The sequence below is a fragment of the Aedes albopictus genome, chromosome 2, assembly GCF_035046485.1.
Source record: "Aedes albopictus strain Foshan chromosome 2, AalbF5, whole genome shotgun sequence".
In the NCBI taxonomy this organism is placed as follows: domain Eukaryota; kingdom Metazoa; phylum Arthropoda; class Insecta; order Diptera; family Culicidae; genus Aedes; species Aedes albopictus.
In genome coordinates this window covers 394013523-394037394 of record NC_085137.1, presented here as the reverse complement: position 1 = coordinate 394037394, position 23872 = coordinate 394013523, and the positions used below count along the sequence as shown (strand labels likewise).

At 41.1% G+C, this 23872-nt stretch overlaps 1 protein-coding gene across 3 annotated transcripts in view; it reads left to right on the top strand.

Annotated features, from left to right (window-relative positions):
- The window catches only part of LOC109410770 (PR domain zinc finger protein 1), a 209200-nt gene that overhangs the window by 115146 nt on the left and 70182 nt on the right, over window positions 1–23872 (top strand). Inside the window, exon 1 of one of the 3 annotated variants that reach the window (XM_062853225.1) lies at window positions 17743–18953. The exons of the other annotated variants lie outside the window; for them this stretch is intronic. The gene's annotated coding sequence lies outside the window, so the exon portion shown is untranslated. Of the gene's footprint in view, window positions 1–17742; window positions 18954–23872 lie in introns of those variants that run through there. 3 annotated transcript variants of the gene reach the window in all.

Genomic DNA, 23872 nt, shown 5'->3' with positions numbered 1-23872 from the left:
GATTATACCAGAAACCAAGGAGGGATTCAACCATAATCCTGGGAGGGATTCTCGCAGAATGAATATTTTCCAGAATTCCTAAGGGGAATTCTCCAGAATGCCTGAGAAGAATTCTTCATAATTCCTGAAAGGAATTCTTTAGAATTACTGAGAGGAATTCTACAGAATTCCTGAGAGGAATTCTCAAGAATTCCTGAGAGGAATTCTCCTGAATTCCTGAGAGGAATTCTCCAGAATTCCTGAGAGGAATTCTCCAGAATTCCTGAGAGGAATTCCCAAGAATTCCTGAAAGAAATTACCAAGAATTCCAGAGAGGAATTCCCAAGAATTCCTGAGAGGAATTCCCAAGAATTCCTGAGAGGAATTCCCAAGAATTCCTGAGAGGAATTCCCAAGAATTCCTGAGAGGAATTCCCAAGAATTCCTGAGAGGAATTCCCAAGAATTCCTGAGAGGAATTCCCAAGAATTCCTGAGAGGAATTCCCAAGAATTCCTGAGAGGAATTCCCAAGAATTCCTGAGAGGAATTCCCAAGAATTCCTGAGAGGAATTCCCAAGAATTCCTGAGAGGAATTCCCAAGAATTCCTGAGAGGAATTCCCAAGAATTCCTGAGAGGATTTCCCAAGAATTCCTGAGAGGAATTCCCAAGAATTCCTGAGAGGAATTCCCAAGAATTCCTGAGAGGAATTCCCAAGAATTCCTGAGAGGAATTCGCAAGAATTCCTGAGAGGAATTCGCAAGAATTCCTGAGAGGAATTCGCAAGAATTCCTGAGAGGAATTCGCAAGAATTCCTGAGAGGAATTCCCAAGAATTCCTGAGAGGAATTCCCCAGAATTCCTGAGAGGAATTCCCCAGAATTCCTGAGAGGAATTCCCCAGAATTCCTGAGAGGAATTCTACAGAATTCCTGAGAGGAATTCCCCAGAATTCCTGAGAGGAATTCCCCAGAATTCCTGAGAGGAATTCCCCAGAATTCCTGAGAGGAATTCCCCAGAATTCCTGAGAGGAATTCCCCAGAATTCCTGAGAGGAATTCCCCAGAATTCCTGAGAGGAATTCCCAAGAATTCCTGAGAGGAATTCCCCAGAATTCCTGAGAGGAATTCCCCAGAATTCCTGAGAGGAATTCCCCAGAATTCCTGAGAGGAATTCCCCAGAATTCCTGAGAGGAATTCCCCAGAATTCCTGAGAGGAATTCCCCAGAATTCCTGAGAGGAATTCCCCAGAATTCCTGAGAGGAATTCCCCAGAATTCCTGAGAGGAATTCCCCAGAATTCCTGAGAGGAATTCCCCAGAATTCCTGAGAGGAATTCCCCAGAATTCCTGAGAGGAATTCCGCAGAATTCCTGAGAGGAATTCCCCAGAATTCCTGAGAGGAATTCCCCAGAATTCCTGAGAGGAATTCCCCAGAATTCCTGAGAGGAATTCCCCAGAATTCCTGAGAGGAATTCCCCAGAATTCCTGAGAGGAATTCCCCAGAATTCCTGAGAGGAATTCCCCAGAATTCCTTAGAGGAATTCCTCAGAATTCCTGAGAGGAATTCCCCAGAATTCCTGAGAGGAATTCCCCAGAACTCCTGAGAGGAATTCTCCAGAATTCCTGAGAGGAATTCCCCAGAATTCCTGAGAGGAATTCCCAAGAATTCCTGAGAGGAATTCCCAAGAATTCCTGAGAGAAATTCTCAAGAATTCCTGAGAGGAATTCCCAAGAATTCCTGAGAGGAATTCCCAAGAATTCCTGAGAGGAATTCCCAAGAATTCCTGAGAGGAATTCCCAAGAATTCCTGAGAGGAATTCCCCAGAATTCCTGAGATGGTTTCCCTAGAATTCCTCAGAGGAATTCCTAAGAATTCCTGAGAGGAATTCCCAAGAATTCCTGAGAGGAATTCCCAAGAATTCCTGAGAGGAATTCCCAAGAATTCCTGAGAGGAATTCCCAAGAATTCCTGAGAGGAATTCCCCAGAATTCCTGAGAGGAATTCCCCAGAATTCCTGAGAGGAATTCCCCAGAATTCCTGAGAGGAATTCCCCAGAATTCCTGAGAGGAATTCCCCAGAATTCCTGAGAGGAATTCCCCAGAATTCCTGAGAGGAATTACCCAGAATTCCTGAGAGGAATTCCCCAGAATTCCTGAGAGGAATTCCCCAGAATTCCTGAGAGGAATTCCCCAGAATTCCTGAGAGGAATTCCCCAGAATTCCTGAGAGGAATTCCCCAGAATTCCTGAGAGGGTTTCCCTAGAATTCCTGAGAGGAATTCCTAAGAATTCCTGAGAGGAATTCCCAAGAATTCCTGAGAGGAATTCCCAAGAATTCCTGAGAGGAATTCCCAAGAATTCCTGAGAGGAATTCTCAAGAATTCCTAAGAGGAATTCCCAAGAATTCCTGAGAGGAATTCCCAAGAATTCCTGAGAGGAATTCCCAAGAATTCCTGAGAGGAATTCCCAAGAATTCCTGAGAGGAATTCCCAAGAATTCCTGAGAGGAATTCCCAAGAATTCCTGAGAGGAATTCCCAAGAATTCCTGAGAGGAATTCCCAAGAATTCCTGAGAGGAATTCCCAAGAATTCCTGAGAGGAATTCCCAAGAATTCCTGAGAGGAATTCCCAAGAATTCCTGAGAGGAATTCCCAAGAATTCCTGAGAGGAATTCCCAAGAATTCCTGAGAGGAATTCCCAAGAATTCCTGAGAGGAATTCCCAAGAATTCCTGAGAGGAATTCCCAAGAATTTCTGAGAGGAATTCCCAAGAATTCCTGAGAGGAATTCCCAAGAATTCCCGAGAGGAATTCCCAAGAATTCCTGAGAGGAATTCCCAAGAATTCCTGAGAGGAATTCTCAAGAATTCCTGAGAGGAATTCCCAAGAATTCCTGAGAGGAATTCCAAAGAATTCCTGAGAGGAATTTCCAAGAATTCCTGAGAGGAATTCTCAAGAATTCCTGAGAGGAATTCTCAAGAATTCCTGAGAGGAATTCGCAAGAATTCCTGAGAGGAATTCGCAAGAATTCCTGAGAGAAATTCGCAGGAATTCCTGAGAGAAATTTGCAAGAATTCCCGAGAGAAATTCCCAAGAATTCCTGAGAGGAATTCGCAAGAATTCCTGAGAGGAATTCGCAAGAATTCCTGAGAGGAATTCGCAAGAATTCCTGAGAGGAATTCGCAAGAATTCCTGAGAGGAATTCCCAAGAATTCCTGAGAGGAATTCCCAAGAATTCCTGAGAGGAATTCCCAAGAATTCCTGAGAGGAATTCCCAAGAATTCCTGAGAGGAATTCCCAAGAATTCCTGAGAGGAATTCCCAAGAATTCCTGAGAGGAATTCCCAAGAATTCCTGAGAGGAATTCCCAAGAATTCCTGAGAGGAATTCCCCAGAATTCCTGAGAGGAATTCCCCAGAATTCCTGAGAGGAATTCCCCAGAATTCCTGAGAGGAATTCCCCAGAATTCCTGAGAGGAATTCCCCAGAATTCCTGAGAGGAATTCCCCAGAATTCCTGAGAGGAATTCCCCAGAATTCCTGAAATGAATTACCCAGAATTCCTGAGAGGAATTCCCCAGAATTCCTGAGAGGAATTCCCCAGAATTCCTGAGAGGAATTCCCCAGAATTCCTGAGAGGAATTCCCCAGAATTCCTGAGAGGAATTCCCCAGAATTCCTGAGAGGAATTCCCCAGAATTCCTGAGAGGAATTCCCCAGAATTCCTGAGAGGAATTCCCCAGAATTCCTGAGAGGGTTTCCCTAGAATTCCTGAGAGGAATTCCTAAGAATTCCTGAGAGGAATTCCTAAGAATTCCTGAGAGGAATTCCCAAGAATTCCTGAGAGGAATTCCCAAGAATTCCTGAGAGGAATTCCCAAGAATTCCTGAGAGGAATTCCCAAGAATTCCTGAGAGGAATTCCCAAGAATTCCTGAGAGGAATTCCCAAGAATTCCTGAGAGGAATTCCCAAGAATTCCTGAGAGGAATTCCCAAGGGCTGAAAGTCTCTCTAATAAAGACAAATCAATCAATCAGGAATTCCCAAGAATTCCTGAGAGGAATTCCCAAGAATTCCTGAGAGGAATTCCCAAGAATTCCTGAGAGGAATTCCCAAGAATTCCTGAGAGGAATTCCCAAGAATTCCTGAGAGGAATTCCCAAGAATTCCCGAGAGGAATTCCCAAGAATTCCTGAGAGGAATTCCCAAGAATTCCTGAGAGGAATTCCCAAGAATTCCTGAGAGGAATTCCCAAGAATTCCTGAGAGGAATTCCAAAGAATTCCTGAGAGGAATTTCCAAGAATTCCTGAGAGGAATTCTCAAGAATTCCTGAGAGGAATTCTCAAGAATTCCTGAGAGGAATTCTCAAGAATTCCTGAGAGGAATTCGCAAGAATTCCTGAGAGGAATTCGCAAGAATTCCTGAGAGGAATTCGCAAGAATTCCTGAGAGGAATTCGCAAGAATTCCTGAGAGAAATTCGCAGGAATTCCTGAGAGAAATTTGCAAGAATTCCCGAGAGAAATTCGCAAGAATTCCTGAGAGGAATTCGCAAGAATACCTGAGAGGAATTCGCAAGAATTCCTGAGAGGAATTCGCAAGAATTCCTGAGAGGAATTCCCAAGAATTCCTGAGAGGAATTCCCAAGAATTCCTGAGAGGAATTCCCAAGAATTCCTGAGAGGAATTCCCAAGAATTCCTGAGAGGAATTCCCAAGAATTCCTGAGAGGAATTCCCAAGAATTCCTGAGAGGAATTCCCAAGAATTCCTGAGAGGAATTCCCAAGAATTCCTGAGAGGAATTCCCAAGAATTCCTGAGAGGAATTCCCAAGAATTCCTGAGAGGAATTCCCAAGAATTCCTGAGAGGAATTCCCAAGAATTCCTGAGAGGAATTCCCAAGAATTCCTGAGAGGAATTCCCAAGAATTCCTGAGAGGATTTCCCAAGAATTCCTGAGAGGAATTCCCAAGAATTCCTGAGAGGAATTCCCAAGAATTCCTGAGAGGAATTCCCAAGAATTCCTGAGAGGAATTCCCAAGAATTCCTTAGAGGAATTCCCAAGAATTCCTTAGAGGAATTCCCAAGAATTCCTGAGAGGAATTCCCAAGAATTCCTGAGAGGAATTCCCAAGAATTCCTGAGAGGAATTCCCAAGAATTCCTGAGAGGAATTCCCAAGAATTCCTGAGAGGAATTCCCAAGAATTTCTGAGAGGAATTCCCAAGAATTCCTGAGAGGAATTCCCAAGAATTCCTGAGAGGAATTCCCAAGAATTCCTGAGAGGAATTCCCAAGAAATCCTGAAAGGAATTCCCAAGAAATCCTGAAAGGAATTCCCAAGAAATCCTGAGAGGAATTCCCAAGAATTCCTGAGAGGAATACCCAAGAATTCCTGAGAGGAATACCCAAGAATTCCTGAGAGAAATTCCCAAGCGTTCCTGAGAGGAATTCTCCAGAATTTCTGAGAGGAATTCTCCAGAATTCCTGAGCAGATTTCTCCAGAATTCCTTAGTGAAATTTTCCTGAACTCCAGGGTTCCTTAGAGGAATTTTCCAATATATATGAGAGGATATAAGTCGTTATAAGCCGTGATGTGTTAACCCGTATCCGCCCAACAGAAAGAAAAAAATTCAAATGGCTGCCATTTCGTCAATTTTCAACCGATTTCTTTCATTTTTTGACCATTGCATTGTTTTGATGCCTAGTTTTAGGAAACCTATTGGTCATTTTTGAATTGTCCGGCTATCCGGAGTTATTCCGGTGAGTCACTGGGTCACATCCGGTAAAATTGACCCCAACTTCCTTTTGCCACTCAATTTCTTAGAGTAACTGCGGAAAATCCAGTTTCATTTTAACAAATTTTCATAATACAGACCACAGTGATATTTTCAGAAGCAAATTAGGCGATGTAACCAGTTCCAGGCTGGGTCCCTGCTTGGAATCTACTCCAGGGACCATCAGGGAACCGGCCCAAGAGCGGTCAAATATTATTTTACGTTCAAGTTGAGCAATATGGGTATCAAACTTCAACATTTTCTAATACCATTTAGAAAACGGTCACTAGAAGATGTTTTGCGCACATTGGCCACCGGGAGGACCGATCCGGTGGTCCCACGCGGAACAAGATGTCGGCCATTTTGAAAACTGTTTGCATCCCACACTGGGCAGAACGCTAGTGCTCTGGATAACCATCCTAGAGGTTTCGTATCTTCAGAGAAATGTCTTGTAACAGTTTTTACTATAATCTGGTTATCTAATACTTGATCTAGATAAGTTGAAACTGATCTAGATCAGTTCTATCTTTTCATAGAAGTGTCCTAGAAGAAAATTTTCTTCTGCAAAGACGTTCATATTGCTGTTTTTGACATTTCTCCCGAAGGCACCTGGACTGTAAAATGTAAACAAAAGGCACAGTGGGTCACTTCATGAAAAATGTAAAAAAAATCATGTTTGATCAATTTTACGTAAAAAAATATTCTAAAAGAATGCTTTTACTACACGTTTGCAACTGTATCCGCCCAACAGAAAACAAAATATTCAAATGGCTGCCTTTTCGTCAATTTTCAACCGATTTCTTTCATCTTAGAACCATTTGAATCGTATTGATGCCTAGTTTTAGGAATCTTGTTGGTCATTTTTGGATTGTCCGCCTATCCGGAGTTCCCTTTGGGACTAAATGCTCAAATCCCAGTTATATTTCAACGAATTTTCACAGTTTAGCCCAGAATGATACTTTCAGAAACAAATTAGACTTCCCATACTTGGATTATTCTCCAGAGCCCTCAGGGTACCGGTCTAAGTATGGTCAAATATTATTTTTCGTCCGAGTTAAGCAATATGGGTATCCAACTTCATCATTTTCTGATACCAGATAGGAAATGGTCTTTAGAAGTTGTTTTTGGCATATTGGCCTCAAGTAATTCTGTTCCGATGATCCCCCGGGTAGCTAGATATCGGCTATTTTGAAAATTACTTGCGTCACGATGGTATAAATGTCTAACTTCAGCATATGCAAAGTCCGTTTGATATACAGTTATGAGCAGATGTTTCTGCGATATTAGCCACCCAGAGTACCGTTCCGATGACCCCTGAGGAACTAGACAAGGGCCGTTCAAAAACCACGTAGACTTTTAGGGAGGGAGATCTGGTCAAAGTTTATGCTCCATAATTTCGAAATTTTGAATGAACGAAAGTCTAAAAGTGGGTAGGGGTGTTTTGAGATGACCAAAATTCGGTTTACGTGATTTATGAACGACCCCAAATAAAACAGTAGTTCAAAACGGGAAAAGCACGATTGTCGACATTTTCAACGCGAAGATGTGGAAATAGCGTTATACTATGTTCTGCAAAATTGTTACACATTTGACACTATACACACGAAAGACAGTCCCGGTGTTCCCCAGGGAAATCTGCATCCGGAGGAATTGAGCATTTTTTTTTTCTAACCAATTGGTACTACGGTTTCGAAATGTAGTATCTACCTAAGTTCCTCAGGGGTCATCGGAACGGTACTCTGTGTGGCTAATATCGCAGAAACATCTGCTCATAACTGTATATCAAACGGACTTTGCATATGCTGAAGTTAGACATTTATACCATCGTGACGCAAGTAATTTTCAAAATAGCCGATATCTAGCTACCCGGGGGATCATCGGAACAGAATTACTTGAGGCCAATATGCCAAAAACAACTTCTAAAGACCATTTCCTATCTGGTATCAGAAAATGATTGTAGTATCTACCTAATGCTTGTGTGCATAGGATATCTACCTACATGAAATACTATTCATTACAGTACCCAAATGTCTAGGTATGATTCATTATGTCTACGAAATGTTATTTTTTGTAGTGAACGAAATTGTTCTTTTGTGGCGGAATTGTCATATGTTATGTTTTGGTGAATGGATTTGTGTTATTTGTACTTCTTAGTAAAGTTGTCGATATTGGGATGACGAAATCGTCTTTTTGTTTTTGTAGTTTTGTTAGCGAACAGATATGTTCTTAGAAAGTGACGGACTCGTCAGTTTATTTGTGCTATTATTAGGTGATGACTTTCTGAGTTTTCTAAAGGGGAAAGGACTGTAGTATCTACCTAATGCTTGTGTGCATAGGATATCTACCTACATGAAATACTATTCATTACAGTACCTAAATGTCTAGGTATGATTCATTATGTCTACCTAAATACGTGTGGTCATTGGATCCCACAGCAGAGACTGCACAAGCCTTGGACTTGTCAATATTCTTCTTTTGAAGGATATAAAAATGATGAAGTTGGATACCCATATTGCTAAACTCGGACGAAAAATAATATTTGACCATACTTAGACCGGTACCCTGAGGGCTCTGGAGAATAATCCAAGTATGGGAAGTCTAATTTGTTTCTGAAAGTATCATTCTGGGCTAAACTGTGAAAATTCGTTGAAATATAACTGGGATTTGAGCATTTAGTCCCAAAGGGAACTCCGGATAGGCGGACAATCCAAAAATGACCAACAAGATTCCTAAAACTAGGCATCAATACGATTCAAATGGTTCTAAGATGAAAGAAATCGGTTGAAAATTGACGAAAAGGCAGCCATTTGAATATTTTGTTTTCTGTTGGGCGGATACAGTTGCAAACGTGTAGTAAAAGCATTCTTTTAGAATATTTTTTTACGTAAAATTGATCAAACATGATTTTTTTTACATTTTTCATGAAGTGACCCACTGTGCCTTTTGTTTACATTTTACAGTCCAGGTGCCTTCGGGAGAAATGTCAAAAACAGCAATATGAACGTCTTTGCAGAAGAAAATTTTCTTCTAGGACACTTCTATGAAAAGATAGAACTGATCTAGATCAGTTTCAACTTATCTAGATCAAGTATTAGATAACCAGATTATAGTAAAAACTGTTACAAGACATTTCTCTGAAGATACGAAACCTCTAGGATGGTTATCCAGAGCACTAGCGTTCTGCCCAGTGTGGGATGCAAACAGTTTTCAAAATGGCCGACATCTTGTTCCGCGTGGGACCACCGGATCGGTCCTCCCGGTGGCCAATGTGCGCAAAACATCTTCTAGTGACCGTTTTCTAAATGGTATTAGAAAATGTTGAAGTTTGATACCCATATTGCTCAACTTGAACGTAAAATAATATTTGACCGCTCTTGGGCCGGTTCCCTGATGGTCCCTGGAGTAGATTCCAAGCAGGGGCCCAGCCTGGAACTGGTTACATCGCCTAATTTGCTTCTGAAAATATCACTGTGGTCTGTATTATGAAAATTTGTTAAAATGAAACTGGATTTTCCGCAGTTACTCTAAGAAATTGAGTGGCAAAAGGAAGTTGGGGTCATTTTTACCGGATGTGACCCAGTGACTCACCGGAATAACTCCGGATAGCCGGACAATTCAAAAATGACCAATAGGTTTCCTAAAACTAGGCATCAAAACAATGCAATGGTCAAAAAATGAAAGAAATCGGTTGAAAATTGACGAAATGGTAGCCATTTGAATTTTTTTCTTTCTGTTGGGCGGATACGGGTTAAAATAGCTGGAATCACATACAAAATCTACTGAATTTCTGCCTGCAACCTGACTTACTCCCATTCACCACCCGTGGGAAAAACACTTTTTCCTCATTAGCATCATTCGCTTACAATTTCCTCGTTCGCCTCCACAACGCAATGCAACTACCACCCCAACTATTACATTGGTAGTAGTGTTACAACAGACCGAAAACCCTTGGATACCGCGCGCTTCAATTGCTCCTTGATCACCACCTGGTACTCTACTGCACTGACCTACCGCACCAACAACAGGAAGTCGCGTCGTCGTTCGGTCGCAAATTGTCGTCGTTGTCGTCGTCGTCGCTATGTCGCGTCACTCTCGAGTACCCTAGGGCTGTTGTGGCAGTGGTATGTGTGTTTTGTTATTGGCGCGACAGCTCTAACGATGAACGGACTTCGACAAAAACAAACCGAAACCGAAAACGGCAACCCTTTTGCCATCAGCTAGTTTCGCTCTCTCGTGCATTTGAGCTCCCATTTCTCACTTGTGTTATGCTTTCACACAGGGAATATCCAGATCGGGGATGATCTGAAGGGGGTTGCTAGATGGGATCAAGGTGGAAACTACCACCCCGATGAATGCGCCGCGCAGCTGAAAGTGGTGTACCTGGTGCACCCTGTTGTGAAAAATGAGAGAAATGTGAGGAGTTTTTCGTCGAGAATTGCATTTTTTCGATGCGCTCAGGAAATGGGTCTCACCAATATGGGGTTGAGTTGCAAAACGAGGGGCGCTGTGATGATCTGGATGTCTGTGAGCGTCTTGAAAGTTATTCTTTACTACTTTTTATTAACTTTATTATGAATATTTTCAGCCCGTAATTTACTCATCCCCAGCGTTCTGTGAATTTCTGTAATGTAATGAATATGGGTTGCGAATACTAATATCGTAATTTCTCTCCTCTTCTTTCAGGTAATAACAACTGCCCTACAACTTGTGCATGTTGCAAGCAAAGGGTTATGCTTATGAAAATTGTCATAAAACTAGGTATGCCTTTCAATACTGTTTCAACATCACATAAATGTATTTTCTTTTACACCCATTATTCACCTTCAATGAAAAGTTATCCAACTCAATGAAAACCTATCGATTCAACTCTTGTATGACTTCACAAACATCAATTTTCAATTTTAAATCAGCATAGTCCGGGCTCTCCATTTGGATATTCACAAAAAAATCCAATTAAAGATTTACAGACATTTCTGTGGTAGATATTAAAGAAATCTCACCAGTACTTGGTAATCTTGCAATGGTTGCTCCTGGAGTTCTTTTGGAAATTTATCCTGGAGCATCTGTGATGGTTCGTCATAAATTTACTCCAGAGACTCCATCTATGTAGAGCACCTCGAAAGATTCCCCATAGACACTTCTCTTGAAGCTCGTTCTGCAGAAGCTTCTGGAATTTCTACATCGTTTTCTCCAGGAGTTTGCCTGTGAATTTCTCGAAAGAATTCCTCTTGGAAATCTTCTTGGAATTTCTGTACGAATAAATAGTTCATCCCGAAATTCTTGGAATTTATTCAGAACTATTTCAAAAACTGCTCTTGATTTTTTTTTTCCTGGAAGTCCCGGTTAAATTCCTCTTCCAAGATTACTTCTTTAAATTTCTACTGAAGAAATTGCTTCTAAAATTTCTGCAGAAATTTAGAATCTCCCTCGGAATTCCAATTGGAAATCATACTGGAACTCCTCCTTAAATAAATGCAAAAATCGCTTCTGGAATGACCCCTACAATTCCTTTCTTAATTGATTCTAGAAATCCTCCAGAAACTCCTTCTGGAATTTGTCCTGGGACTCCCTCAGGAATACCTCCAAGATTTCATCTTGAAATTCCTCGTGGAATTACTCCTGGAATTCGCACAGCAATCACTCCTGGAATCTCCACTGCTATTTCTCCTAAAATGCCTCTTGCAGTTACTCCTTGAAATGCTCCTGGAATTCTTCCGGGAATTCGTTCTGGAGGTCCTCTTAGAAGGCCTCTAGAAATTCCATCTAAAATTCCTCCTTGAATTCTTCTTAGAATTCTTCATGGAACTCCTTCTGGAATTCCTCCAGTAAATTCTCGTGGAATTCCTCCTGGAGTCCATCCTGAAATTCCTCCTGGAATTTCACCATGAATTCCCCATGGAATACCATCAAGAATTACCCATGGAATACCACCAAGAATTCTTCATGGAATCAGACCAGCAATTTCCCATGGAATTTCTCCTGGAATTCCTCCACGAAATCCTCAAGGAATTTCTGCTGGAACTCCTACTGGAATTCCTCCTTGAATTCCTCCTGAAATTCCTTCTGAATTTCTCTTTGAATTTCTTCTGGAGTTCCTCTTGGAATTACTCCTGGAACTCCTCCAGGAATTTCTCCTGGAATTCCTCCATGAAATCCTCAAGGAATTTCTGCTAGGATTCCTACTGGAATTCCTCTTTGAATTCCTCCAGGAATTCCTTCTAAATTTCTCTTTGGAATTCCTCTTGGAATTACTCCTGGAATTCCTCCTGGAATCCCTCTTTGAATTCGTCCACGAATTCCTCCTGAGACTCGTCCTGGAATTACTCCTTGGACTTGTCCTGGAATTCCTTCTGGAATTTCTATGGAAATTTCTCCAGGAATTCCTCTAAAAATTCCTCCATGAATTCATTTGGTAATTCCTACTGGAATTCCTCTAGAAATTCCTCCAGGAATGCCTATGAAGATTTCTCCAGAAATTCATCCGGACATCTCCCAGGAAATCCATTTGGAAATTCCCCAAATAATTCCTCCAGAAATGTCTCTCGAAATTACCCAGGAAATTCTTTCACGAATTTCTCTGAAAATTGCCCAGCAATTCTTTTGGAAAATCTTCCACAAATTCCTCCAGGAATTCCTTTGAAAATTCTTCCAGGAATTCCTTTGGAAATTCCTCCAGGAATTCCTGTGTAAATTTCTCCAGGAATTCCTTTGGAAATTCATTCAGGAATTCCTTTGGAAATTCCTCCAGGAATTCCTTTCGAAATTCCTCCAGAAACTCATTTCGAAATTCCTCCAGGAATTCCTATGGAAATTCCTTCAGGAATTCCTCAGGAAATTCCTCCAGAAATTCCTCTGGAAATTCCTCCAGGATGTCCTCTTGAAATTCCTGCTGGATTTCCTCTGGAAATTCCTTCAGAATTTCTTCTGGAAATTCCTCCAGGATTTCTTCTGGAAACTCCCCTAGGAAATTCTTTCAGGATATCCTCTGCAAATTCCTCCAGCAATTCCCCTGGAAATTCCTCCAGAAATTTCTCTGGAGTTCCTCCAGGAGTTCCTCTAGAAATTTCTCCAGGAATTCCTCTGGAAATTCCTTCAGGAATTCCTCAGGAAATTCCTCCAGGAATTGCTTTGGAAATTCCTCCGGGAATTCGTTGCGGAATTCCTCCAGGCATTCGTCTGGAAATTCCTTCAGGAATTTCTCTGGAAAATTCCTTCAGGAATTCCTCTGGAAATTCCTCCAGGAATTCCTCTGGAAATTCCTCCAGTAATTCCTCTGGAAATTCCTCCAGCAATATTTCCGGAAATTTCTTCTAAAAACTCCTCCGGAGATTCCTCCTGGAATTTTTCCGGAAACTCCTCCAGGAATTTCTTTAAAAAATCCTTCAGGAATTCCATTGGAAATTCCTTCAGGATTTGCTCTGGAAATCCCATCACGATTTTTTCCGGAAATTCATCCAGAAACTCCTCTGGAAATACCTTTAGGGATTTCTCTGGAAATTCCATCAGGAATTCCTCTGGAAATTCCTCCAGGAATTTTTCTGGAAATCCCTCCAGAAATTCCTCTGGAAATTCCTCCAGGTTTTTCTCTGGAAATTCCTCCGGGATTTCCTCTGGAAAAACCTCCGGGATTTCCTCTAGAAATTCCTCCGGGATTTCCTCTGAAAATTCCTCCGGGATTTCCTCTGGAAATTCCTCCGGGATTTCGTCTGGAAATTCCTCCGGGATTTCCTCTGGAAATTCCTCCGGGATTTCCTCTGGAAATTCCTCCGGGATTTCCTCTGGAAATTCCTCCGGGATTTCCTCTGGAAATTCCTCCGGGATTTCCTCTGGAAATTCCTCCGGGATTTCCTCTGGAAATTCCTCCGGGATTTCCTCTGGAAATTCCTCCGGGATTTCCTCTGGAAATTCCTCCGGGATTTCCTCTGGAAATTCCTCCGGGATTTCCTCTGGAAATTCCTCCGGGATTTCCTCTAGAAATTCCTCCGGCATTTCCTCTGGAAATTCCTCCAGGATTTCCTCTGGAAATTCCTCCAGGATTTCCTCTGAAAATTCCTCTAGGATTTCCTTCGTGAAATTCCTCCAGGATTTCCTCTGGAAATTCCTCCAGGATTTCCTCCGGAAATTCCTCCAGTATTTCCTCTGGAAATTCCTCCAGGATTTCATCTGGAAATTCCTCCAGGATTTCCTCTGGAAATTCCTCCAGGATTTCCTCTGGAAATTCCTCCAGGATTTCCTCTGGAAATTCCTCCAGGAATTCCTCTGGAAATTCCTCCAGGAATTCCTCTGGAAATTCCTCCAGGAATTCCTCTGGAAATTCCTCCAGGAATTCCTCTGGAAATTCCTCCAGAAATTCCCCTGGAAATTCCTCCAGAAATTCCCCTGGAAATTCCTCCAGGATTTCCTCTGGAAATTCCTCAAGGAATTCCGCAGGAAATTCCTCCAGGAATTCCGCAGAAAATTCCTCCAGAAATTCCTCTGAAAAATCCTCCAGGAATTACTCTGGAAATTCTTCCAGGATTTCCTCTGAAAATTCCTCCAGGAATTCTTCTGGAAATTCCTCCAGGAACTCCTCTGGAAATTCCTCCAGGAATTCCTGTGGAAATTCCTCCAGGAATTCCTCTGGAAATTCCTCAGGAAATTTCTCCACGGAATTCATCTGGAAATTCGTCCAGGAATTCCTTAAAATTCGTCCAGGAATTCCTTAAAATTCGTCCAGGAATTCCTCTGGTAATTCGTCCAGGAATTCCTCTGGAAATTCCTCCAAGAATTCCTCTGGAAGTTCTTCCAGGAATTCCTCTGGAAGTTCCTCCAGGAATTCCTCTGGAAGTTCCTCCAGGAATTCCTCTGGAAGTTCCTCCGGAAATTCCTCCAGGAATTCCTCTGGAAATTCCTCCACGAATTTCTCTGGAAATTCCCCGGGAATTTCTGGAAATTCTTCCGGGAATTCCTCCGGGAATTCCTTCGGAAATTCCTCCGGGAATTCCTCCGGCAATTCCTCCAGGAATTCCTCTGGAAATTCCTCCAGGAATTCCTCTGGAAATTCCTCCAGGAATCTTTTTGGAAATTCCTCCAGGAATCTATCTGGAAATTCCTCCAGGAATCTATCTGGAAATTCCTCCAGGAATTCCTCTGGAAATTCCTCCAGGAATTCCTCTGGAAATTCCTCCAGGAATTCATCTGGAAATTCCTCAAGGAATTCCTCTGGAAATTCCTCCACGAATTGATCTGGAAATTTCTCCAGGAAATCATCTGGAAATTCCTCTGGAAATTCTTCCAAGAATACCTCTGGAAATTCCTCCAAGAATTCCTCTGGAAATTCCTCCAGGAATTCCTCTGGGAATTCCTCCAGGAATTCCTCTGGAAATTCTTCCAGGTATTCCTCTGAAAATTCCTCTAAGAATTACTCTGGAAATTCCTCCAGGAATTCCTCTGGAAATTCCTCCAGGAATTCCTCTGGAAATTCCTCCAGGAATTCCTCTGGAAATTCCTCCAGGAATTCCTCTGGAAATTCCTCCAGGAATTCCTCTGGAAATTCCTCCAGGAATTCCTCTGGAAATTCCTCCAGGAATTCCTCTGGGAATTCCACAGGAATTTCTGGAGCACATATCTCCTGCTGTAAGTTGATGGTTTTTGCCAAAAATTGGAAGAACTCCTCCTGAAGCTAGTCCGGGAATTTTTACTGTTGAGTTTCCTCAGGAATTCAACTTGTATTTTTTTCGAGACTTCCTCCGCAATTCTCTCATGTAACTGTTTCAGCAATTTTCCCGTGGATTCTTACGGCACTTCTTCCGAAAATTCCTCCATGAGTTGCTCCCAGAAAACCTCATAGACTTCGTGCAGAATTTAAGAATCCTATTGCTTCTGGTATTTCATGTGCAATTGGATAAAGTGAATTTATCCTGGAATTCACCTTGAAGTTCCTCCTAAGAATTACGTGCAGTCCTCTTTGAGAAGTGCTCCTTATACCGTCCTTCTCTCATTTGACTTACTTCTTCTACAGTTTGTTTTCTGGATTTTTTCCTTGAAATTTTTAAAATTTGTAAAATTTCAAAAACCACAATATCTAATATTTTTCAATTTTGTAAAATTTCGATATTTTTCAAAATTTTCAAAAATGTTCAAATAGGTTTTTGAAGACTCTAAAAATTTTAAATTTTAGAAAAATCTATCGATCAAAAATATCCAAAATTTCTAAAATTTCTGAAATGTTTAAAATTTCCTAATATTTCTGAAATTCATTCGATTTCATTCTGAATTCCTCTTAATTTGTTTGCTGTAGTTTTTCAAAAACCACAATTGCACTTCCTCCAAATTTTTGTCCAGAAAATTACACTCGTCATTTCTATACGAGATCTTTCAGGGACTTCCGCAAAAGTTCTTACAAAGATTTCTCCTAGGCAGGTGATTTATCTAGGCATTTCTCATCTGGTATTTTCACAGGCTTCCTTCTTCCCTCCAAAGATTTTCCGGCAGTTACTTCCGAAAATTATCTTGGAATTGTTTCTGTTGTCCTTCAGGAAGTTTTTCTTAGGATTCCTTATGAAGTTCTTATAGAGTTTCGTCCTGTATTTCGTAGCTCCGCAGCAATTTCATAGGGAACTTCGACTAAGTTTTGTTTAGATTTATTTTTAAGTTTTTTAGGGATTATTTATGCATTATTTTCGATAAATATCATCTGCACATCTTTCTCTTATGCCCTACGATTTTTTTTTTTGGTTTTCCTTCTGGAGTTTCTTTTATAATTTTTCTTGAGCTTAACCTGTAATGTTTGGGAATTCACCTGAACTAGACTTTTTTTGGGGATTCTTCATCTTCCTTTAAATAGCTTTGACTGAAGTTTTCTCATGAAGTCCCAGGCCCGTGCACAGAAGTGGCGCCAAGGGAGGGGTTTTTCCCAATTTCGGCAAAAGGCGGAGGGGCGCCTAGTATATGAAGCGTCGGTAATGGGGAGGGTTTAACACCCAAAACCCCCCCCCCTTGTGCACGGGCTTGTGAAGTCCTCATGTAATGCCTGTATGAATTTCTCCAAAAGCTCTCAGAGGAATTTCTCCTGGAGTTTCTGAGCAGATTTTAGTTCAGATCCTCCAATAATGCATCCGGCTTGTACTTCAAGCTCCTCCAGTAGTTCTTCCATAAATTTCTCCAGCAGCTCCTGTCAAATTTTCCATCTATGAGTTCCTCTAGATGTTTTACCTGAGATTTCTCTTGGAACTCACCCTGGACCTCCTACAGGTATTCTACCTGTTTTTTTTTCAAAGACTTTTCGTAGAGTTCAAGCAGGGATTTCAATGGAGTTTCTACATGAATTTTTACTGAAAGCTTCTTCAAAAATCTGTTCTTTGTTTTTCTATTTCAGGAGTTCCGCAATCAGTTCCACCACAAATTACTCGGAACCCAAACGTGGATTTCTCGTCTTGAGCCAGGAACCCATCATGAAGTTCCGCTAGATATTATACCTAAACATTCAGTAGAGAATCCTGCAGCAGATTTCTAGAAAATTCCTCCATTGTACTCTTTCTTCTTTTCTTTTCTCTTGAATTTCCTTTTGGAGATTCCACAAAGATTCCATTTGAAGTTCTAGTAAAAATTTATCCTGGAGATCTTCTCTTGGATCTCTTTAAGAAATTCTGAAGTTAAGGATGCTTATCACAGTTCTTGTCAACAATCTTTCTACAGTTTTGCATAGGATATCACTATAAGTTTCAACATATCTTTCACCTGGACTTCCCCTAGGGATTTCTTTGTTAGTGCCTCCAGGGTTTCCAGTAGCAGTTTTTACTGAAACCAGTCCTGAAGTTCTTTCGGTGATTAAACCAGGAGTTTCGGTTTTGTTAGAACTTGGCTGCATTGCTTAAGCCTTAATGTCTTACTCAACTGAACTCACCTTGACCTGATCAATAAGGTTGAAGAACCTTAACGGCCTTTGATTTTCACGTCTACTACAAACGTTGCATTCGACTTTCGTCAGGTCATCAACCCGTGTTCATACATCCGGCACGGCACGCGAGTTGCACAACTCTTCCCATTCAATAACCCCTCGATTCGAAACGGCAGACGACCACGACGCCATCGAAGAACGTATACAGGCAGGAAAGCTTGCCAATTTCCCCAAACAAACCATTCTGTTTTTATCGCACTCACTACCATCGCTGTGCACTGTGTGTCTGCTAGGGCTTAGAGGAAATTGCATCCTTTGTCGTCGTCCGTGTCTCCTAAGTTCCGCGTACTGGGGGTAACTCACTCTCGCCGTGCCTGACGCTCGGAGTGAGTCCTTACACGAAGTGGCCCCCAACATTGTATACCGTGCGGTAGCCAGCCAGCCACCATCGTTTAGAACGACTTCGGGCCCGCAAGGACCAGCACTGTAAATATTGTTGTCTTAGGTCCGGATCGAAACGGTTCAGCACAAAACATAAAACTGAGGAACGGTGGTGCTGTTGGAAGGAATCGGTTGAAGATTTTGTACGCGGTTTGTTCGACGGTTGAGGAGCGTGGTTAACTGAAGAAGCAATTCTTCTGATATTTGCGGTGCTTAGTGTCAAGTGGAAGTTCCGAAATTCAGATAATTTTCCATTCTGACCGAAACAGGAAGAGGAAGTACCTGGGCCATTTTTTTTTTCGTTGTTGGGCCAAAGTGAAAAAGGGGTGTGTAAGTTTACAAATATTGCAACAACGTAAGCGCATCCCGAACGAGTGCATCCATCCTCGCCGCCTCGCGCTTCTCATCGCTGCTGTAACGCTGCCGGGGCCGAGGAGAACACCGACGAGTGCAGTAGTCGTAGTAATTGCCGGGTTTTACGACCGACCGACCGGCGCGCGCGAGTTGTAATATTTAGATGAGGTACCTGTACACCGTCGTTGTCTTCGTTTTCGGTTGATTGGGGAGTGCTTTTGCGAAAAACAAATCAACTCGGCGAACGTGTGGACGACTGTGTTGAAGTAGAGTGTTTTGGTGTTGCTCGGGGCGTAAGGGATCAGCTCCAACGCCGGTCAGAGTGAGAAAGGAAACGAGCTGTGGATGTTTTGCTGCTGCTGTTGCTGTCGTTTCTTCGCCGCCGAGTGGTGTGTATTGGAAAGTGAAAACAGAGTGTACCTTGTGTGTGGCCACTTTCATTATCGAACCGATCCCAATTTGGACATATTCCGGAAGCTGTACTCCGACCGGGCTAGAGATCGCCTGGTCCAGGATTGTGGTGCAGTGGTTGGCGGATATGAGAGCAAGTACGTACGGTTTTACTTGAGTTTCACGAAATAAGGATTCTATTCACGTGATTTTGTTTGCCAATACAAACATCATCCAGATAAACAAACATATCTGGATGCTACTAGATCAGATCTTTCGGTTCAAAAACGCCCCAAACAAGTACAAGAGATAATCCGTGTAGATTAACCTATCATTCCACTGTTGATCCGAAGAAATTTCCGAAATTTCTGAACCAGGACCTACCTCAACTTTGTTATCGATTTTCCCTGCATCTTTCGGGTGGCCAGAGATGTGCGAGTGAGCCACGATTGTGTGAATGTATGTGTCTCCCCCTCCACTAGTTGCCATCTGGTGGCGAGCACTGGTACCCCTCGAATGGTAGAGGAAACTGTGCAAAATCGAAGTGGATGCTGCGGGAATCAGCGAAAGTGTAAGTGCATTTTCCGCTTTCGTTTCGCGACTTCCTGCTCGTGTTGGGAGTCAGATGGAGGATGATGCGTCTCCATCCTGGTAAAATGGATGCTGTGCGGTGTTGGTTTCGGTTCGATCGGTTCAGGTGAAATCAGATATACGGTAGTATGATTGAAACTTGTTGAAATCGATCCGTTTGGATTCCATAACCACTCTAGAAACAGCATCCAGTCGGGATAGCAGATTTGCAGCGATGGAGCTGTGTGCGAGAGTCAGAGAGCACCAAAAACGGCCCGCATGTAATTCGGGAACGCGCTTCTTTGGAGGAGATCGATGCAAGTGCTGTGGCATTACTTTTACTTCCGGGGCGGGGATGCGCTTTTGCTTTCGATTGTGTAATAGTATTAATGGAAGCCCGGGATTATAATCAATGAGGCACTGGAAGGCGTGTGATGGCAGAAATGTGGTGTTGGTTGCCATGCAGTTTTTATTTCGGTATCTTATTTTTGGGAATTGTACAAATTAAATTTGCGTTCGACTGCAAACCAAACTTTTGGAATAATGGATAACATAAAAACTAACATAGATATAGGGTGAATGCTATGCATCTTTCCCAAGATATAGAATGGGTGCTTTCTAAATTAAGACTTGATCGTTTCTTTAACTGCAGTTTCCTAGTGAAGTGAGGAAAGTGACATGGAAAGCCAAACTTAGTCTCCAGGTTAAAAATTACTGCACTTAATGTAAACTATATCACGGAGATTCCATGAGAGAATCCTGAAAGTATTCGTCCCAGATTTCTCCGGAATTTCCTACCGTGATTTTTTCAGGGGTTCCTCCAGAAGTTTTAAGCGAATTTCTCCCGGGATTCCTTCCAGGATCCTCCCAGGGATTCTACCCGGGATTGCTTGGTTGATTCTCACAAGATTCCTTTAAAAAGTTCTTTGATAGTGTCGCCTGGAGTACCATCGAAGTTTCCTCGTAGGATTCTTTCAGAGATTCCTTCCGGGATTTCTTTATATATTTCCCCGGGATTCTATAGAGTTTTCTTTCGGAATTTCATTAACGATTTCCCCAGGATTCATTCTGGGATTTTTTCCGGGATTCTGCCATTGGTATGTTTCAAGTTTCTTTCTAGAAATTACTCCAGAAGTTCTTTCTTTATTTTCTTCCAAGGGTTCCTTTATTTGTTCCTTCTGAGATTTCTGTATTGAATCCTCAAGGGTTTTCGGGTTATTTCACAGATTATTGCCAAGATACAATCAGGAATTCCTCCAGTTTTTTTTCTGGATTTTATGCATGCTTCCTTCAGAAAATCCCTTAGAATTTCCTTCCACAATCCCATTATCAATACCTACCGGGATTTTGCCATTTTTGCATCGGATGTATTTCGGCTTTCTACTGAAATTCGTTCTGGGCCGCTTTCAAGAATTCTTTCGGTGATTCCTTAAAAATTTCTTCCTGGATATCTTTATTTTTACCTTCCGAGATTCACTTCGGTATTCATGCTGGATATTTTCAGGGCTTTCTTCAGAGATTTATTCCGGGATTCTTTCATTGATTTCTCATATGATTCCTTTGGAGATTTGTATCGAGATTTCCTAAGGATTTTTTTCTTGAGTTTTCGTCAAGGATTCCTCCAGCGATGTCGTTTGAGATTCTGCAATAGATTTCTTCAAAGATTTCTCCCTGGATTCTTTTGTGAATTTTTCTAGCATTTTTTTCCGTGGGTCTTTCAGCGATTAACTCGTTGGTTCTGGATTCATTCACTGATGCGTCCTGGGTTTTCTTCAGGGATTTCTCCTAAGATTCCTCATGGTTTTTCTGCATAATTCCTTCATTGATCCATCCCTGTTTTTATGCTTTCGAGGGTTCTTTCATTTATTCTTTCAGAGTTTACTTTGGAAAATCATCCCGGTATTCGTTCGGGATTTCTCGCCAGATTATTTTTATCATTCCATCAGAGTTCCATCCAATGATGCCTCCCGGAATTCCTTAGTCGATTTCTCCAGGGTTTTTTTTTTTCAGAGATTTCTTCCGGGATTTCTTAAGGGATTCATCTCAAGATCTCTTCCTATTATTTTTCTGGAATTCCTACCGAGATTTCTTCTTCGGGATGTATCCTGGGGCTCCTACATTAATTTTTCTTAAGATTCCTCCAGGAATTCGTTTTTTTTTTTATTTTTATTAACGTGTATCTTAACATAAATAAAACTAATTCTACACTTTAATTCATTTAATGATTTTTTGAGGGATTTCTTCTGGGAATCGTTCAGAGGTTCCTCCAAGATTATTTCAGAGATCTCTGCTGAGATTCTTTTAGGTAGTCCACCAGGGTACCATAAGAATGTCAAGATTTTTTCAGGAATATCTCCCGAGATACTTTCATTGATTCCTTCCGGGTTTTCTTTTGAAATTGCTTCCGAAATTCTTTCAAGGATTCTTCCTGAGATTAATTTATGTATTTTTTTCGGAATTCTTTGATTTAATTCCTCTATTTTTTCCTCCTGGGTTTCCTTGAGGGATTCTCACGAGATTCATCCCGGAACTCATTCTGTTTTTTTCACAGATATTATTTGGGAAGTCTTCAGAGATTTTTCTAGCAACTTCTTCATTATTTTTCCTAGATTTACAGGACGAGTTAGCGTAAAATTCTCCCCGGGATTTCTTCTGAGATTATTCCAAGAGATCCTTTTGAAGTATTTTCGGAATACCTTAAAAGAAATCTCATGTAAACTCCTATTGCTATTCTTTCTAAGATTATTGCAGATTTTTTTTCTGCTGTCGAAATTCCTCCTGCATACTTTCAGGGATCTTCCCGGAACTTCTCCTCGAATTTGTAGCTTGATTTCACCAGGAATTTCATCTAGGATTTCTCCTGAGTAGGAAAACGTCTATAATAGATAAAAGAATTCTTTACAAAACCTGGCAGGAATATCCTCCAATTTCTCCATGATTTTCAGCAAACCATTTCAGATGTTGTTTGAGACATTGGCCTAGGGATTACTTCAGGAATTCCTATGGATTTTTTTTTCAGAAATTTCTATAGGCTTTCGTTTGAGGAATATATTGGGGATTGCTTAAAAAAATACTAGAAAGTTCATTCAGAATCTTTTCAAAAATCTTCTAGAATTTTTTTTTTCGGATATGTTTAGAATTTCTATTCCGCAAACTCTATACAGAGTCCTTTCAAAGCATCTTGCATGAATAACTTCTGAAATTCCGCCTTAAAAAAAATACCCATGAATGGATCACTAAAATAACTAAAACGGCCGCTATGAAATGAACAGATAGCGCCACCGTAGCCTTGTGTGTTTGACGTAACTCGACTGCTGTCACTGTGTTACCGTCCATATACGGTGGCGCTTTTGTTTTGATGCGGTGAGTAGCGGAAAAGTCGGCTTCAATGATCCATTGGAACAGAAACTCCTTCAGGGATTCTTTTAAAAGTTCGTTCAGAGATTCCTTCGGACATTTCTTTAGATATTTATTCAGAAATTTCTACAGAGATTTCTTTGATAAAACTTTCAGACAAGCTCTCAGAAACTATTCCAAAATTTTTCAGAAAATGTTTCGAAGGTTCCTTTAAACATTTGTACTGCTATTTCTTTTGAAATACTTCTAAGGACTCCAGCTGAAATTCCCCAACAACTTCCAGAAATTTGTATCAAAAATATCTCAAGAGGCTGTGATAGGTATTTCACTAGGAGTTTCCAAGAGTTTTCTTCCATCCATAGATTGCTTAAATATTTCTGTTTTTTTTTCAGAAATTCTTTGAGAAATTAATTTAGAATACATTTAGAAATTTATTTACTCCATAAGTTTTCAAATTCCTTCTGAAATTTCCTTAGCGATACTTTCGAAAACGTCTTTAGAGACTTCTTCAATATTCCTAGAATTACTTCAGAAATTTCAGTAAGGATTTCGTTCCATAGATTCTTTCAGAAGGAGTTCCAGAAGTTTCTTCAGTAATTTCTCAAGTGGTTCCTTCAGAGATTCCTCCAAGATTACATTCATGGGGATGTACCAGTGACCAGTGAAGGGGCGCTGAAATTGTGGATCTTTAACTAAATAGCTCTGATTTTACCATAACAGCTCTAGAAATAATTCTTCACACATCCTGGCAGTAATCTGTGGAAGTATTACATTGATCATTTCATGGAATTTGCAACAAATTTTGGAATTCAAACAAGCGGAATACACGCCAAGATAGTATAAGGCATCTATCAAAAATATCAGAAATATATTACAACTCTCGGCGAGGAAGTCATAAGAAAACTTGAAAGAAATTTTTTAGAATGTTTCGAGAAAAAGTCTGGCGAATGAGTAGTTTGAATGCATCCGCCAAAAATGTTGCCATTGCTAAGAGATCTGTTAAAAATATCGCCAAAGAATCAACCGATATACTCCGCTCATTATGATCATCGACAAAGCGAAAGATTAAAAAAAAACATACATATAGCCTTTCGGTACACCTTGGTGCACGAGAAAGGCAAGAACAAAGCTAGAAAGGGAACTATGAGAT